This window comes from Lissotriton helveticus, chromosome 1_1, assembly GCF_964261635.1.
Source record: "Lissotriton helveticus chromosome 1_1, aLisHel1.1, whole genome shotgun sequence".
Classification (NCBI taxonomy): Eukaryota; Metazoa; Chordata; class Amphibia; order Caudata; family Salamandridae; genus Lissotriton; species Lissotriton helveticus.
In genome coordinates, this window is record NC_136057.1 from 1,678,549,437 (window position 1) to 1,678,567,157 (window position 17,721).

At 43.1% G+C, this 17,721-nt stretch overlaps 1 protein-coding gene across 2 annotated transcripts in view; it reads right to left on the bottom strand.

Annotated features, from left to right (window-relative positions):
* ARHGEF25 (Rho guanine nucleotide exchange factor 25) overlaps positions 1-17,721 on the bottom strand; it is an 896,541-nt gene that overhangs the window by 424,433 nt on the left and 454,387 nt on the right. The window lies entirely within an intron of this gene.

Here is a 17,721-nt window from a genome sequence, read left to right on the forward strand (position 1 = left end):
TTGTTCAACACTCGTCAGATGAGCTACAACAACCTGTGTTGATTGAGGGACATTGCTGCTGCTTTCTTGCGATGAGCCAACATCACTGGTCGATGGTGATTGAAGAAGTATACTGGCTGCCTCTGCAGCACTCAAGGGCTTGGACTTAAGTTGGCGTGGTGGTGGTGGTGGCACTGAGCCCAATGGAGCGGGGGTGCTGCTGCCAGCTTGGTCCCCAGCAGATCCCGCTGCAGCTGCTGCAGGCATACTTTTTTTTTTACTCACAAAAAAAGGGGCGGGCGGCACACCAGTGTCCTTGGTAACTTGCTTCTTCTGCTCCTTACTGGCACCTTTCTTGCTAGAGGAGCTACGGGTTACTTTTTTTGGGGCCATCTTCTTCAGAGCAGGTCAGCAGGCAGCAGTTGCACGAGTTGCAGAGGGTTCTGTGTCCAGACGTGACGTCGCGTGACGTTATGCTGCACACACCGCTGCAGGACTTCTTCCTGGCACTGGTGGTTCTATTGAGTCTTCTTGTGCACCTAAAAGCAATGGAAGACAGAGGAACATCAGTTCAGTTATACACCCCAAAAAATCGACAAAACACAGAAAAATGAGCACAATCCCATGCCATCCATGATGTTTACATTGAAGACACCCCACAGAAAGACTAGGGACATGCAAGTATGCAACACTCACTACCCCTGGGCATAAGGGATGAAAAGTAGGCAAAATAAGTGCAGGCCTCAGACACTGCCTCTCCTCAAAATGGCCCCCTTACACCCCAAGCACATGTTGCCTGTACCAGCCAGCACTCAAGATGGCCACCACCACCACCCACATGGCCAGTCCACATCAACAGTACACCCCCAAAAAACAGAAAAACAGCCAGAAATCACCACAATCCAATGCCATCCATGATGTTTACATCAAAGAGAGTGAGACAACACCACAGGCACACTCAGTCCATGCACCACCACCACCCCTGGGCAAGCAAAAGGCCACACCAGCAGCCCCCCAAAAACGACAAAAAACAATAAAATAAGCACAATCCCAGCCCATCCATGGCCTCAATTATGTTTAAATTCAAGAAGACACCCCACAGAAAGACTAGGCCCATGCAACACTCACCACCCCTGGGCAAAGGGCCACACCAGCAGCCCCCCAAAAACGACAAAAAACAATAAAATCTGCACAATCCCAGCCCATCCATGGCCTCAATGGTGTTTAAATTCAAGAAGACACCCCACAGAAAGACTAGGCCAATGCAACACTCACCACCCCTGGGCAAAGGGCCACACCAGCAGGCCCAAAAAAACGACAAAAAACAATAAAATCTGCACAATCCCAGTCCATCCATGGCCTCAATGGTGTTTAAATTCAAGAAGACACCCCTCAGAAACACTAGGCCCATGCAACACTCACTACCCCTGGGCATAAGGGATGAAAAGTAGGCAAAATAAGTGCAGGCCTCAGACACTGCCTCTCCTCAAAATGGCCCCCTTACACCCCAAGCACATGTTGCCTGTACCAGCCAGCACTCAAGATGGCCACCACCACCACCCACATGGCCAGTCCACATCAACAGTACACCCCCAAAAAACAGAAAAACAGCCAGAAATCACCACAATCCAATGCCATCCATGATGTTTACATCAAAGAGAGTGAGACAACACCACAGGCACACTCAGTCCATGCACCACCACCACCCCTGGGCAAGCAAAAGGCCACACCAGCAGCCCCCCAAAAACGACAAAAAACAATAAAATAAGCACAATCCCAGCCCATCCATGGCCTCAATTATGTTTAAATTCAAGAAGACACCCCACAGAAAGACTAGGCCCATGCAACACTCACCACCCCTGGGCAAAGGGCCACACCAGCAGGCCCAAAAAAACGACAAAAAACAATAAAATCTGCACAATCCCAGTCCATCCATGGCCTCAATGGTGTTTAAATTCAAGAAGACACCCCTCAGAAACACTAGGCCCATGCAACACTCACTACCCCTGGGCATAAGGGATGAAAAGTAGGCAAAATAAGTGCAGGCCTCAGACACTGCCTCTCCTCAAAATGGCCCCCTTACACCCCAAGCACATGTTGCCTGTACCAGCCAGCACTCAAGATGGCCACCACCACCACCCACATGGCCAGTCCACATCAACAGTACACCCCCAAAAAACAGAAAAACAGCCAGAAATCACCACAATCCAATGCCATCCATGATGTTTACATCAAAGAGAGTGAGACAACACCACAGGCACACTCAGTCCATGCACCACCACCACCCCTGGGCAAGCAAAAGGCCACACCAGCAGCCCCCCAAAAACGACAAAAAACAATAAAATAAGCACAATCCCAGCCCATCCATGGCCTCAATTATGTTTAAATTCAAGAAGACACCCCACAGAAAGACTAGGCCCATGCAACACTCACCACCCCTGGGCAAAGGGCCACACCAGCAGGCCCAAAAAAACGACAAAAAACAATAAAATCTGCACAATCCCAGCCCATCCATGGCCTCAATGGTGTTTAAATTCAACAAAACAGTTGTATCATGCACCCATAACCAACCCTGGTCCTACTGGATACTGTGGCTACCCACAATATAATTTATTTAATTTTCTGAAAAAGTTCCAAAATTGTACTTGCAGCAACTGTAATGCCCCAAACAAACTTACTTGTGAAAGTTGATTTCTAATCCAAAAGTGATCCAAAGACAGTCAAAAAGGCCTCAAATCCAAATATCCAGCAGCACCCACAAAAAGTAATCCTTCCAGCTCCAGATCCAAATGAAAGTGACCAGGAGATGGACAAAGCACTGGGAGGAGCCTGCTGGACAGGAACAGGAAGTTGGAGACTGTGGGGCACTTCCTTCCTCCCCCCCCCCCAAAATGGACTCCTTGCAAAAAAAAAAGGCCATGCAAATGTCAACCTGAGGAGTGATTCTGATAAAAATCATAATTTTCTGAAGGTTTATCCTGTTTGCTGGTGATTTTCTTGTGCGAAATTGCAAAATCTCTATTTCGCAAGTGCGAGATTGTTCCTTTCCGCCGCAACTACGTGTTCGCAATTGCGAACTCTCGCGAGGTGTGCTGTGCAAGGTGGCAAGCCGCGAGTACGTATTCGCGGGCGACAAACTCCCGCGGGAACACGCAGCAAGATCTAAAATGGCGCGTCACTCGCAAAGAAAAACAACTCGGCAAACGCTAAAATGACGGAAAGTGAACGCCGTGCACCACGCCGCGCGCCGCAACCAAGCAAAAAATCCGCCGCGAGCGGATTCACGGATTTTCGACAAATTCGCGAGAGTTCGCGGATTGCGGATTTGCCGAAAATCCGAAAAATCCGCGAGCGGAGCGGATTTTACGCCCATGCTTACTGTGGGGCATATTATCAAGCCTGGGCGATAAAATTATCGCCGCTTTATCAGCAGGAAACTGCCGATAAAGGGCGATAATGGGCTTTATAATATGCTCTATGGAATTCCAATCGAAGCTCATGTTAGATGTCCTTCACATCTGACATGAGCTTCGATTGGAATTCCATAGAGCATATTATCAAGCCCATTATCGCCACTTTATCTGCAGTTTCCTGCCGATAAAGCGGCGATAATTTTATCGCCCAGGCTTGATAATATGGCCCTGTTTTTTTAGCCCCAATGCCCCCACGATCAACCCCGCGTCCTTCGAGAGCCGGCATTGCTTTGTCAGAGAGAGCAGCTTACATGCTGCTCTCTCTATCGAAAACCAATCTGCTTTCCTACTAAAAAGAGAGCAGATTAACTTGCTCTCTCTTTCAAATAGGAAAGTGGTTTGCAGTGGTAAAGTGGGAACAGCGACGCTCCCGCCCTACCACAGCAAACAGCAGTGTCCAGGGGGTAGGCACCACGAGACACTGCAGGAGCCAGCCCTGGGAAGCGGTGGCCCCCATGGCCATCAAGGGCTCCAGAAGGGGGGCCGCGTGACCCCCTCCCAACATTAAATAGCCCTGGGGGTGCAGGTCCCCAGGACTGAAAGGTCATTTTACAAATTACTGCCCCAGGAAGGTAGCGGTCCCCGGGTCGTGTACAGGGGGAGGGGGAGCTGAAAACATACTTTTTTTTTTTTTTTAAACCTGAGGGGGTAGCGGTCCACGGGGGTGCGGGGGCCTTACAAGCGCCCCTTTATGGATAAAAATTGCCCCCGAGATTTGGCCCCCCGGGAGGCTAATTAAGAATAAAACTTATTTCTAGTTTTTTTTACCTATACGCGTACCCCGCGATTTCTTATTTATTTATTTATTTTTTTAATTGGAAGCCTAAAGATCCATGTGGGACCCCCTGAGCAGGCCTAGAAGGTCAGGATCTTTCTACACTGCCCCCTTTCCTTTTTTTTCAACTTTGTTGTACTGTTTTCTTGTGACTCGGTTCTACCGAGGCACTAGATGGCTGCCAACACTTCCTGGTTTGGAGTGTTGACAGACAGTTGACATCCAATCAGCAAGCAGCTCGTGCTCGTAATTTTACGGATTTCGGTACGCGTGCTGTACTTCGTCTCTAGATATCGCTATGATTTTACTTTTGATTTTCTCAGGAACTACTGAACGGATTTACACCATTTAACAAAAAGCACAATCTGCGAACCAAACTCTACCTCTCTGCCAAATGTGGTGTAATTCCGTTCAGCCGTTCGGGCTGTAGCCCTGGCTAAAGGTCCCTATGGAAAATTGCATGGGGAAAACACGTTTTGGGACCCCCTTTTTTCTTGGCCCCCACTTCACGAATCACCCCCACACTTTCAGGGAAGGAGCGGAACCGAGCAGGCCATTTTCTTGGAGAAATTCGCGAAGATTCGTCCACCGGCGCCAAAGTTATTCCAAATAGAATGTTGTGGATTTCCTATGGAAAGTAGGTCCTAACTATAACAAACTACTGGCGACCGCCAGTAGGTAATCTATCTATCTATCTATCTATCTATGTATATATATATATATATATATATATATATATATATATATATATATATATATATATATATATTTATTTATATATATATATGTTTCCATAATCCTGTTCCTCTCGGGATCCCCCAATAATTCAGGTACGGACCACAGCGTGTTCAGTAGAATTCAAGTGCAGTTTATTGCCATAAAATCAGCAGCATTTCGTGATGGCGAGTGCCCGGCATGACGCGTTTCGACAGTGAAACACTGCCTTGGTCACATGACATGCCCCACGCCAATCAGCAATAAATACAAGGGCAAATGGTGAAAAAAACACACACAATGTCTGCTTTTTTTTCCTTTCCTCTCATCCTATCCCAACGCATTGAAAATAGAAGAAATACTTCTAACAGCGCCTGCATAAACAATTAGTATTGATTGTAAGTCAGGCCTTATATTGTGCAATGTCGCAAATAAATACGTGGAAAAATCATAAAATACAATCTTAATTCATCACCAATTAATAATACACCATAACTTATTTTAACATAATAAATTAGAGAAGCCTGTTTGATGCTTATTGATCATAGTATTTCCTAATATCATATCTTGCCAGTGCAAAATTTTAATACATATAAAGTGCAGTCCAGTGTGAGACAGACAAGTATATTCGTCATGACAGTCACTATGTTGGGGTACACCTACTATTTTAGCCAGTACTAAAAATTGTACCATTCATTTATGGGAGACCCTAGCGAAGAACATGATGTCAAAAGAAAATTTATGTAAACAGTTATGGATTACTAAGTTTAACCCACATCAATATTCCCGGCTAGAGCCCCATTAAAAAGAATGGTAAAATCAGAGGTAAAAAACTGAAAATTCCAGATAAAACCCATGAAAAAACGTCGTCTAAAAACCGGACTAAAACCATGGAATAAATATATATATGTGTCAACACGTAATCTCCCCTGGCAATTCAGAAGAAAGAACAAAGCGGCACACCAGGGGACTTTGCACAATCCTTTATTGTGCACGAAGAGGACGCGTTTCGGCGTTAGCCTTTTTCGAGTAAAGTGACAATCCAAATTTATTTAAAAAATACAATTTCATGTTCATAGAAAGTGAAAAAACACTACCAGTGCTGTTCAAACTTATTATGACTGCTTGGGCATGTCTATCTTAAACGATAAAACAATAGAAATATATATCTCGATAATATAATTACAATTTGCAGCGGGTATACATGCGTGATTATGCAACATTATTCTCGGTTGTAGCAGCTACATGTCATCGCTATTTCATCCACGTCCCCGTTTTCAATAAAGTTATATAAACCATCCCGGGACAATCTATCTTCAAGCATGTATCTTAGTTAGCAATATTTATAATAACACACAATTGTGCCACATTGCTTGCATATTCAAACTATTTCATTATCGGCTGCTATCGCTGTACAGCTTTTTTGGTTTTATCTGCGTTCGCGATTTCAATAAAGTTATTCAAGCAATCACAGGACCACACAGTATTGCAAGCTTGAATGCAGCATGTTCACAACAATCAAGAACAATAAAGAGAACTCTGGGAAATGATATAATGTAGAATTGCGATAACAAATGGGGCACATTAAACAATAACATGTGCAGCAACTGTATCCACATACACACCTATTTAATCTTGGGTACTGTACCCTTTCTCGATGAATCATGAGACTGCAACTATACTAATAACAGTTAAATATGTACCTCGACTGTATCACACCACACTAAATGATTACACCTAGGTTTAATATAAGGTATTGTACCCAGAGTTCTAAGTAAATTGTACAACTCAATTCGGGAAAGAGCATGATGTGGTGCTACTATCTATGTTTGATCACTGGGATGTGATCATGTAAGAAAATTGGGAAATTAAAAATGAATTCATAATCATAAGTGTAAAAATGTGTCTGAAAAGAGGGAATGAAATCAAGATGCCCCATATATGGTGGAAGAGAACATTACGGGAAAAGTTTCTACATTTCTGAGTTAAAAAACTGTTAGACGATAATGAGTACGGTTTCTTGAGGACCGAGAATCCACGAGTGCCCTGTATATATTTCTTACCAAAGATTCATAAAGACCCCATAAATACACCAGGGAGACCGATAGTCTCTTCAAATGGGGGACTATTAGAAAACACTTTTATCTTTTTAGACTTGTCTTTAGCACCTTTTGTTGTTAATTTGAGATCGCATTGTAAAGACAGTTCTGATTTTCTCAGACGCATACATGATGTCAAATGGGAACCCAACTATCATATGATAGCCTTGGACAAATACTGTTTATATACTTGCATTATTCTGAACCAAATAGATGGTAGTCCATTTTCCATTACTGATCAACAGTTGCTGCCCAATGAAATCATGACGTAATAAAATGTGAATGTGTAATCGCGGGTCCAGCGGTGCGGGATAGGTCTACCACTCGGTTTCTACTTGAACCAGACACATAGCTTCAATGTGTCCAGAGCCCGCTGGAATTGATGAGGCACTTACTAAATAGTGATTAGGTTGCCCACTGACCCCACGGGTATATATAAAGTGTTAGGTAGGTTCCCACCTTACCAATGGGTGTTGATAACTTTCAAATTAAGGTCCTTAAGAATAGCCACTGATCCCCCAGACAAATAGGTGACAAACATTTTGACCCACCAGGAGTAGAGCGCCCTTATCGTGACCCATTACAGTCAGATAGTCGCCTCTCCCCCTTTTTTAATCAGACAAGGACCCTGCTAGAATAAAGTTGGTTCCATAGGACCCCTGACCTGTTTTAACCATCCTACTCACTACTACATCCGAAACACACTAGGTCCCTCACACCCACAGCACCTAACGGCAAGGAACAAAAGATCTCCAATAAAGAGCCCCTTTATGGGTGCCTGTCGGGTATTGCAACGTCGACCTGACGAGGAGCAGGCCCATATGATGAAGCGTGACACCTAGCTAGGGCATTAGTTCCGAAAGGAGGAATTCCTTTCCTCCCACTACCCACCTGACAGGTCAGCCTGCCACCGTGACTATAACTAGGTCTCTGACCAAGATTTTTAATGCACCAAGGAACTTCGTACCCTACTTCTTTCTAATCGTGTATACTGACATTGACAAAGCCCAGGAGGGTGAAACACGTCTGTCAGTTATTCGATTGTCTATTACGAACTTTGAGTAAAGAATTGATTAACAAGAGCCTGTGAGTGCACAACGTACCTTTGTGGGAAAACTTAAATGCATACACGAGTTCCATCCTCGCAAGCCGTGGCACCCACTGCAGTGAGTGTGGCAGCTTTGACGGGATAAAAGGAAATAAAAGGAAACTTATATATATATAGATATATATATATATATATATATATATATATATATCCACCTACTCAACACTCCTTCTGGACCACTCAGACCTTTGAAGAGTGGCGCACATGCCGGCGGAGTAAACCGGCAAATCAATATCACAACAGTTCAGCACAAATCAGCGCGCTCTCAGGAAAGTAGAAGCCAGCAATTCGGGTGGTGTTAGTCTTGTTTAATCCACAACGCGTTTCGCCATGCAATATGGTTTGATCACGTGGCTTCTATTTTCCTGAGAGCGCGCTGATTCGTGCTGAACTGTTGTGATATATATATATATATATATATATATATATAGATATATATATATATATATATATATGTGTGTGTGTATATATATATATATATATATATATTGCACCGATAAATGCTGTGGCAGAGAAAAGATGAGTCACTCCAATTGCTGTAATGAATGATTTTTAATCTTTTAGATGGCAAAAAAGAAGTGTTTAGACCTTTCCCGGGGTCTTGGTCACAACAGGGTTGTTTCTACAGCGGATGGATGTGGAGTGGTGCTGCCATACTAAAGGATTTAAGACCCTATCAAATGAAGGGCATATAGGAACCCTGTGATATATAATTCAGGCCTAAGTAGGCAGCATTATACTAACATTGGAGGTCATCCCCTAATGGCGCTGGAGATTCTACGACGAAAGAAGGACAGTGAGGCTAGCTGTTGTTCAAATCTGCATTTCATATTGATCCTTATACAAGGTTTAAAAAAATATATTTTCTGGTGTTGGGAGAAGCATTTATATTCCCCGACAAGGAGTTTCAGGATAGAAGCGACTTTTGCACTTTGGTCAAGCTACTTTTTAAGATATCATCAGAGAGTAATATCTTTAGTCTTGATAAAGATGGTTTAAATCAAGATAACACTATTGAAACACATCAACACAAATGAACCATAATCCGCACAGTGGGCTGCTACACAAGATATTGATTGTCTTTTGTACATCAGGGTCCAGCCCCAAAGATACCTCATACAGATATGGTTGCTTTATGACAAAGTGTAGTGTCTTTTTAATACTCTCATCTAATTGTCTTAGTTATTGAGTCTATTCATTTGTTTATTAATAGTGTGATGTATTTTGATTTTGAACATAAATATACTATGAATGATTAACGTTTTTTTAAAATTTGCTACAATTGCTTTATATGCTTTTAATAAATTGATACATAGCATTTCTTATATTTTGCTTGTGTACTGGTACACTGCTTTTTCAATTGGTACTGTATCCCCCATGATTGAATGTGTGTGATTTAGGTGAGTGAATGAGTAACAGATCTCTCAGTATTTGCCAAGCAAAGGATATTTTGTTATTTTTTCAGAGTGCATTAAGGCACTGTGTAATGGCATACTGTGGAACAGTGTAGAGTGGAGTGGCGTGGAGTGGCATGGTATACACTGGAGTGGCATACAGTGGAATAGTGTACACTGGAAAGGGGTACAGTTGAGTGGCGTAGAGTTGACTGGCATAGAGGGGAATAGCATACAGTGGAGTGGCATACAGTAGAGTGGCATAGCGTGGAGTGAGGTACAGTGTAGTGGCGCACAGTGGAATAGAGTAGAGTGGTATGGTGTAGATTGGAGTGGCATACAATGTAGTGGCGTAGAGTGATGTGTTGCAGAGTGGAATACCATACAGTGGAGTGTTGTAGAGTAGAGAGGGGTATGTGTAGTTGTGTTTACTGTAGTGGACAGTGTAATTGCATACTGTGGAGAGGTGTACAGTGAAATGTGGAGTGGCATGGAGTGGAGTGGTATAGAGTAGAGTGGCATAAATTAGAGTAGCTTACAATGGAGCGGTGTAGACTGGAATAACGTTGAGTGTTACTGGTGTAAGTCTTGTGGCATGGAGTGGCATATAGTGGAATAGAGAACAGTAGAGGGGGGTATGGTGGAATAGGGTAGAGTGTAGTAGAGGAGAGTAGCCTTCTGTAGAGTGGAATGGCATACAGTGCAGTGGCATACAGTTCAGTGAAGTAGACTGGAGTGGCATAGAGTAAAGTAGCGTTGAAAAGGGTTGAGTAGAGCAGAGTAGAGTGGTAGAGGGGGGTATGGTGGAATAGGGCAGAGTGTAGTAGAGGAGAGTAGACTGCTGTAGAGTGGAATGGCATACAGTGTAGTGGCATACAGTTCAGTGAAGTAGACTGGAGTGGCATAGAGTGAAGTAGCGTTGAAAAGGGTTGAGTAGAGCAGAGTAGAGTGGTAAACAATGGAGTGGCATGCAGTGGAATAGCATATATTAGAGTGGTGTGGAGTGGCAAACAGTGCAACAGCATAGAGTGGAGTGTCATAAAGTAGAGTTGAGTACAGTGGAGTAGTGTGGAGTGTATTGGCGTATAGTGTGGTAGTATACAGTGGAGTGGCGTAGACTGGAGCGTCGTTCAGCAGCATACAGTGGAATAAAGTACAGTGTGGTGGAATACACTGAAGTGTGCTAGAATGGAGCTCGGTACAATGGAATAGTGTAGAGTAGAGGGGCGTACAGTGGAGTGGCATAGAGTGGAATGGCCTACAGTAGAGTGTTGTAGAGTGGAGTGGAGTGAAGTACAGTGCAGTGGTAAACAGTGGAATAGAGTGGAGTGGCATGCCCTGGAGTAGTATCAGTGGATGAGTAGAGTGGCGTAGAGTGGAGTGGAGTACAGTGAAGTGGTGTACAGTGGAATACAGTGTAGTGGCACTAAGTTTTGTAGAGTAGAATACCATAGAGTGGAATGTTGTAGAGTGGATCGGGATACAGTGTAGTTAGGTAGACTGTAGTGGCATACAGTGGAGTAACTTACAGTAGAGTGGTGTAGAGTGAAATAATTTTGCCTGTTACTGGTGTACAGTGTAGTGACATAAACTGGAATGGCATGTAGTGGAATAGCGTACAGTAGAATGACAGTAGTACAGTGGAACAAGGTAGAGTGTAGTTGGATACAGTTCATTGTCATAGACTTAAGTGGTGTATAGTGGAGTGGCGTATAGTGCAGTGGCATAGGCGGGAGCGGTATAGAGTGGAGTGGTGTACAGTGGAGTAGAGTAGAGTGACATACAGTGGAGTGGAGAAGAGTAGAGTGGCATACCATGGAGTGGGTCAGTGGAATGGGTACAGTGGAGAGGGGTACAGTGGAGGGGCATACAGTGGAATACCATATATTTGAGTGGTGTAGAGTGGAGTGGCACAAAGTGGAATAGCATAGAGTGGAGTGTTGTATAGTGGAATAGTGTAGAGTTTATTGGCGTATAATGTAATGGCATAAAGTGGAGTGGCACAGACTTAAGTGTTGTACAGTTGGGCAGCATACAGTAGAATACCATACAGTGGAGTGGTGTACAGTGCAGTGGGGTACACTGGAGTGTGTTAGCGGTGTAGTGGCATACAGTGGAATAGCATAGAGCATAGTGGCCCACAGTGGAGTGTGTTAGAGTGGCATAGAGTTGAGTGATGTAGAGTGGGCTGGCGTAGAGTGGAGTCAGGTACAGTGTAGTAGTGTACACTGGAATAGGGTGGAGTGGAGTAGCAGAGAGTGAAGAGGTGCAAAGTGAAATAGCGTAGAGTAGAGTTGCGTGCAGTGGAGTAGAGCAGAGTAGAGTGGCATAGAGTGAAATACAGTGTAGTGGTGTACAGTGAAATAGCACGAAATGGAGTGGCATAAAGTGGAGTGGCGCACAGTCTAGTGGCTTAGAGTGGAATACAATAGGATGGAGTGTTGTAGAGTGAAGCAGGGTAGATTGAAGTGGCTTACAATGTAATAACGTACAGTGGAATAGCATAGAGTGGAGTGGCATACAGTAGAGTGGTGTAGAATGGAATAACATTGAATGTTACTGGCATACAGTGTAGTGACATAGATTGCAGTGACATACAGTGAAATAGTGTAGAGTAGAGTGGCGTGGAGTGGAGTGTCTTACAGTGGAATAGTGCAGACTGTAGTACAGTAGAGTGGTTTGGATTGGGATAGAGTAGTGTGGCATAGAGTGCAGAACCAAGGATGTACGTTGTTACAACGCATGCTTTTACCACGCATGCTGTTACAACGCAAGTTTTACAACGCAAGCCTTTACAACGCATTGCTTTGGGGGGTGCTGGATAGTGAATAGTTTAATTTACTATTCCAACTCCAGTCCCGGTGGATAGTAGGGAAGGTGTTGGATAGTAAATTAAAACTATTCCCTATCCTAGAGCGCCCCCCAGTGCAATGCGTTGTAATGGTTTTCGTTGTAAAACCTGCATTGTAAAAGCACTGTGTGGTAAAAGTTGCGTGGTAAAGGATGTTTCCCCAGAACCATAGAATGGAGTGAAGCACAGTGTAATAGTGTACAGTGGATTGTGGTAGAGTGTAGTGGGGCATAGTGGAGTGGTGTACAGTGAAGTGGCGTAAGGTGCAGTGGCATTCAGAGGAATAGCATACACTGCAATGGTGTACACTGAAGTGGCGTACAGTGGAGTGCCATAGAGTTTTATACAGTAGAGTGTTGTGTCATAAAGTGGAGTGGCATGTATGCATTGAAATAATGTACAGTGGCGTAGCGTAGAGCAGATCCACATAAAGCGTTCTATCGTACACTGGAGTGTCATAAAATGGAGTGGCGTAGAGTGTAATAGCGTACAGTGTAGTGGTGTAGAGTTCAGTGGCATAGATTTTAGTGGAGTCGAGTGGCGTACAGTTGATTAGCCTAGAGTGAAGTGGCAAATAGTGGAGTGACGTAAAGTGGAGTGGCGTAGAGTGGAGTGGTATACAGTGGAATGTGCTAATAGAAACAGAAGTAGTATGAAAGTTTGTTAACAGATGTAATGTGGCAGGAAAATACATTATTTTGTGTAAATGGTCATTTTAGGTAGCATGTGTGCATCGTGTAAGGAGTTTTAAAGTTACAATTTAAAAGCTATAGACTGTGCCGTGGTATACCACGGTACATGTGAATTTAAGGCAGTATGTGATTGGCTAATGGTTTTGTTTACCAAAAGTAAAAGACAGCCATGTCATTTTCAGGAAAGTTTGTCTGTGTTCTATGTTTCGCTGCATTCTGGGTTATGGTGTTAGATCTACGTGAGTAGTAGAATTTATTGTTGTTTCCTACCGTTTACCATTTTATTAAAGTGTTAATAGGTAGAGAAATGTATTTATAATATTCTATATATTTATTTTATGCCCCCCCGCCTTTGCACTCCCTTGACCAATCGCCATAAAACTTTACACCATATGCTAATGTAGAACGAAGAATAGGTCTATAGGTCTGCAAAGTTTTGTGGATATATATATATATATCTATATACACGTGGGATGTTATGCGCAATCTAACCTGTGGGGGATGTAGCAAACAAACTCACGGTTTATCCAATCAGCCTTCAGGATTTCCGAAAGCCGATAGAAGAATGTACCCTCGGGTCCACGGAAGGCAGCTTGCAGGTGAAATGTGGGCGCGTACTTTTTGTGAATGTGTGACTAGATGTCACCGCCCCACACGGGGACCCATGTTGTGAAGTCTTCTATTACTTCACATTCTATCGGCTTTCGGAAAACCTGAAGGCTTGATTGGATAAACCGTGAGTTTGTTCTATACATCCCCCACAGGTTAGGGTGTGCATTAGCGTGCGCATACTGCCGTGGAGGGTTGGTCATGATGAATGCTTCGCCAGTAGCATTTTGAAGCAGAAACATGTTGACCAATTTTTGCACACCTAGATAAAAAGGGTGTGTCTGGTCAATTTAGCCAGATAAAAAACATCCAACTTACTTGTTTTTACAGGTGCCTGGTTTTCCACCAAAAACATTTTTGGGAATAAACCAAGGTATCTTGTAAAACATACTTTTTCACAATTGCGCTCACACTACACAAAAACCTGCTGCGCTGTAACAAGGCATTGTAGCACACCAGAGAGGCACTCAGCCTCTCTGGTGGGGACCCAATGATGAAGCATGTCACCAACTAGGTTGGCGAGTGAGGGTTCTTTTAAACAAGAGTGACCCCTCGTGTTGGCTCTATCTCTATTTTGGCATTGATTGGCCTCACTCTTTTGTTGTTTTTTATATTGATTAGGGGGACATAGAGTGACTCCTTTATCTCCTTCTCTCTCTTGTTGTTATTATATACTTACTTTTTAAATACCACGCACCCTGCCCTGTGGGTATGTAGGGCCTACCTAAGATGATCTGTTAGCTAGTACTTTCATGTATAATATCTACATTTAGCTATGCTATAGGGCAACAGGATATGCAAAGTATTGTGTCCTTTTCTGGCTTAGGTAGTAATACCACATAATGATTTGATGAAGCGTTATGGTTCAGCTCGACTGTTCTTCTGGACCTCTGTAAATCTGGGGGGAGACTGAGCCTCTAATGATAGTGGTTTGATTCTGAAGAAATTTAGCCTCACTGTCATGCAGATGTTTATACAAATCCCTGTATAGAATAAGTGTGATGCAAATGTCAGTAGTAATTGTGTATTTTTCCTGCTGTTGTAGTAGTCATTGGGTATCAATTAGGCCCATATCGTGTAGACCTTCTTTTGTTTCTAAGGATATCATATTAATCACCCTACGGAATCTCCCTGACCTGTCATGTTCTCAGTTTATCCCAGGATTATGTGGTCCCATTATTGCATCCCACTCTGCAAAACCACTTAGTTTCCTGGGAGTCTCCTGTAGAAACATTTTCCTTACCCTGACTGCGACCACAGAATGAGAATCTCCAGTAGAAACATTTCCTCACTCTGACTGATACCATAGAACGATAGAACTGTCCAGATTTCCACCGCCACTCTACACTTAACCATCACATATCTTCCTGTACATTCCCTCATGGTTTTGAAATTGATGATTTTAATTGTATCAAGAAACAGAATCGCCACCCCACAAGTCTGTTTGTGCCACGTGCATGCACCTGGATAGAAAGATGTTCTGTTTAAAACACCTGTACTCTCCCATCTGTAGGTGCATTTCTTGTAAAACGATTTTTTAAAAAAGACTATATTTGCCCAGAATTCCCCTAGCTGTGTGAATACTTTTGGAGTCTTGATTGGCGAGTTCAAGACCCTGATATTAAATGTTAAATCTTTGAACCGAGCGTCTATTAACTTCATTATCAATTTGCCTTGATTGTTTCCTTCCTTATGTTTTTGTAATCATACACAGTGTTCCCTTCCTTTTGCCCCCCAAACCCAACAACCTCCACATGTAGCACAACAAAAATGACAGTGAACATTAAACAGAAAAGCAAAACCAGAGACAGAAGGTCCAAGCTGGAAGCTTACTTCCCACAGGTGGTCACCATGAATTAATGTATTCCCGCCCTTCAGCCAATCGGCCCAGTGTGTCATAAGACCCTATTCGGATTTCGTGTAGACAATGACAATTTTCTTTCTTAGTTTTCTGTCTGTTATACCATAATGCAACCTTATAAGTACATATTTCAGGACAGCTGCCTCATTTGTTTTGTTGTTTTTAGAATGTCCATCCTCAGATCAGTCCTTGTGTCTCTGTGATAATCTGTCCCATCTTTGAAACTATTTCTCTGGATTTTCCATCCCTTCTTCGTTGCTGTTCTGAGATTGGCATGGTTCTGAGTGGGTATAACTGACTCTTCGACCGCATTGTTTTATTTCTCAATAGTGGCACTCCTTCCATCTCATTAATGATTAAGAGGTCCACCACACCCAAAATTTAACTGGATTCCACATAAGTCCATCTCAAACATATTTGTTGCTTCTCCAGTTCCTTCATGATTGGCCTAAAACAACTCCTTTTGGCGAATGTGTACCAGCATCATTTTAACACTGTAGAAGTCAAGTGGGCTCTTATTCCTAGTCTATTTTATGAGCAATTCCTTTTGCTGATACATTGTTATTTTGATAACAATGTCTCTAGGGTTGGTGATAGATCCTACTTTCCTGGGTCATCTTTCTAAATGGATTTCTTCATCAATCTTCAAATCCAAGACTCGACAAAAAGTATTTTCCTGCTACAGATTATGTCAGAGCCTGCCACCTCGTCTGATATATTTTGCACCCTGATGCTGTCTCCGATAATGCAGTTTTAGAAGTCTTCCATTTTAGTGTGGGGTACTTCAAATTGAGTCCTCATTTTGTAATTTCCCTTTCATGTCTGAGTCTAGTATAAGTAGTAAGACCATTTTCTATCTCAATACTAGTACCCTGTTGCGACTTGGGCCACATCTTGTCTAAGTATGTTCACTGTGTATGGTAGTCCTCTGTGAACTTCTTTCACCTGATGTTTCAGATCTGCCTTCTATTCTTTACACAAGCCTTGAAAAAGTAAGTGGAGATCTTCCTTGGTTATTTGGCTGTCATCTTTTTTTCTCCCCAGACATTGCTGCTGTTTCTTGTTGAAGCTCCATGTCTTGTTTAGTATTTTTTGGGGGAATTTTCCTGTCGCACACACCTATATCCATAGGCTTGTGTTGCTTGTTTTACAACTCATTCAGAATGTTATCCTCTCTGCACCAGTGGTGTCCTAGCAACCAACTCTTCTTTATTATCAGCTACGGGCCAAACCACAGGAACTCACCTTGCAAGTATGTACTTGTTGAAGTCTACATCTCCATCTGCTGGCACCATTTAAACCCCATTGGGTGCTTGGGCTCTGCCAATGGCCCCCAGACCTTCTTAAAGTGTAGCAGGTTATGCCTTCACCGCTGGTTTATTTGTCCAAGGCCTCCCCCTGTAGGTCTTACATCCCTTCTACTGGAAAAGCAATTTCTTTCACCAAGTTAGTCAGCATTCCTGTCTCCTCGACATTATTATATCCTGATGCTAGTTAGAGTATTGATGATTTTTCCTATGTACTGTTTCCTTTTGTTTTATATTTTGCCTCCTACACCTTTGGTACCTTTATTTCTCCCCTTTGGGTGGGGGAATGGGAAGACCATTCACCTTGTCTCTCACCATGTAGGTTGTCTTCTTATCTGTCCGCTTATAGTCCATTGGTTAGATCCCAGAATCAGGGGACTCAAGTATCTCTCAATTTACCTTTGGACTGCTTGGGGCCACGCTCCTCATCACCACAAGGCCCCTGCTCAATCCCACTGATGAAACCACTTCAAAGTCAGCTCACAACCTGACTCCTTGATCCGTACCTTCTCTCCAGCATTTCCAGGTTGTGTCTGCAGATGAGTTACATCCGCTTTAGTCTCCACTCACGTTCTGCAGGCTACTTCACTGTTTTCTGCCACTTTGTATCTTCATTTAGGGATTAATCCCAAGGCTGGTGCTGTAGTTTAGCAAGACCCACCTCCAATCTTGATGGTCCAGACACTCTGAAATGAAGCATTTTAAAGGGAATAGGGACATCTATACAAAGTGCAAGACATGAGAATATTCTCTGATACACCTGAATGAACTATGCAAGAAGAAATGCAACAGTAATATTTTGCAAATCTTAGAAATGTGTAGTCTTAGAAAGCCAAATTTTCTGAACTTGGAGAGAAAA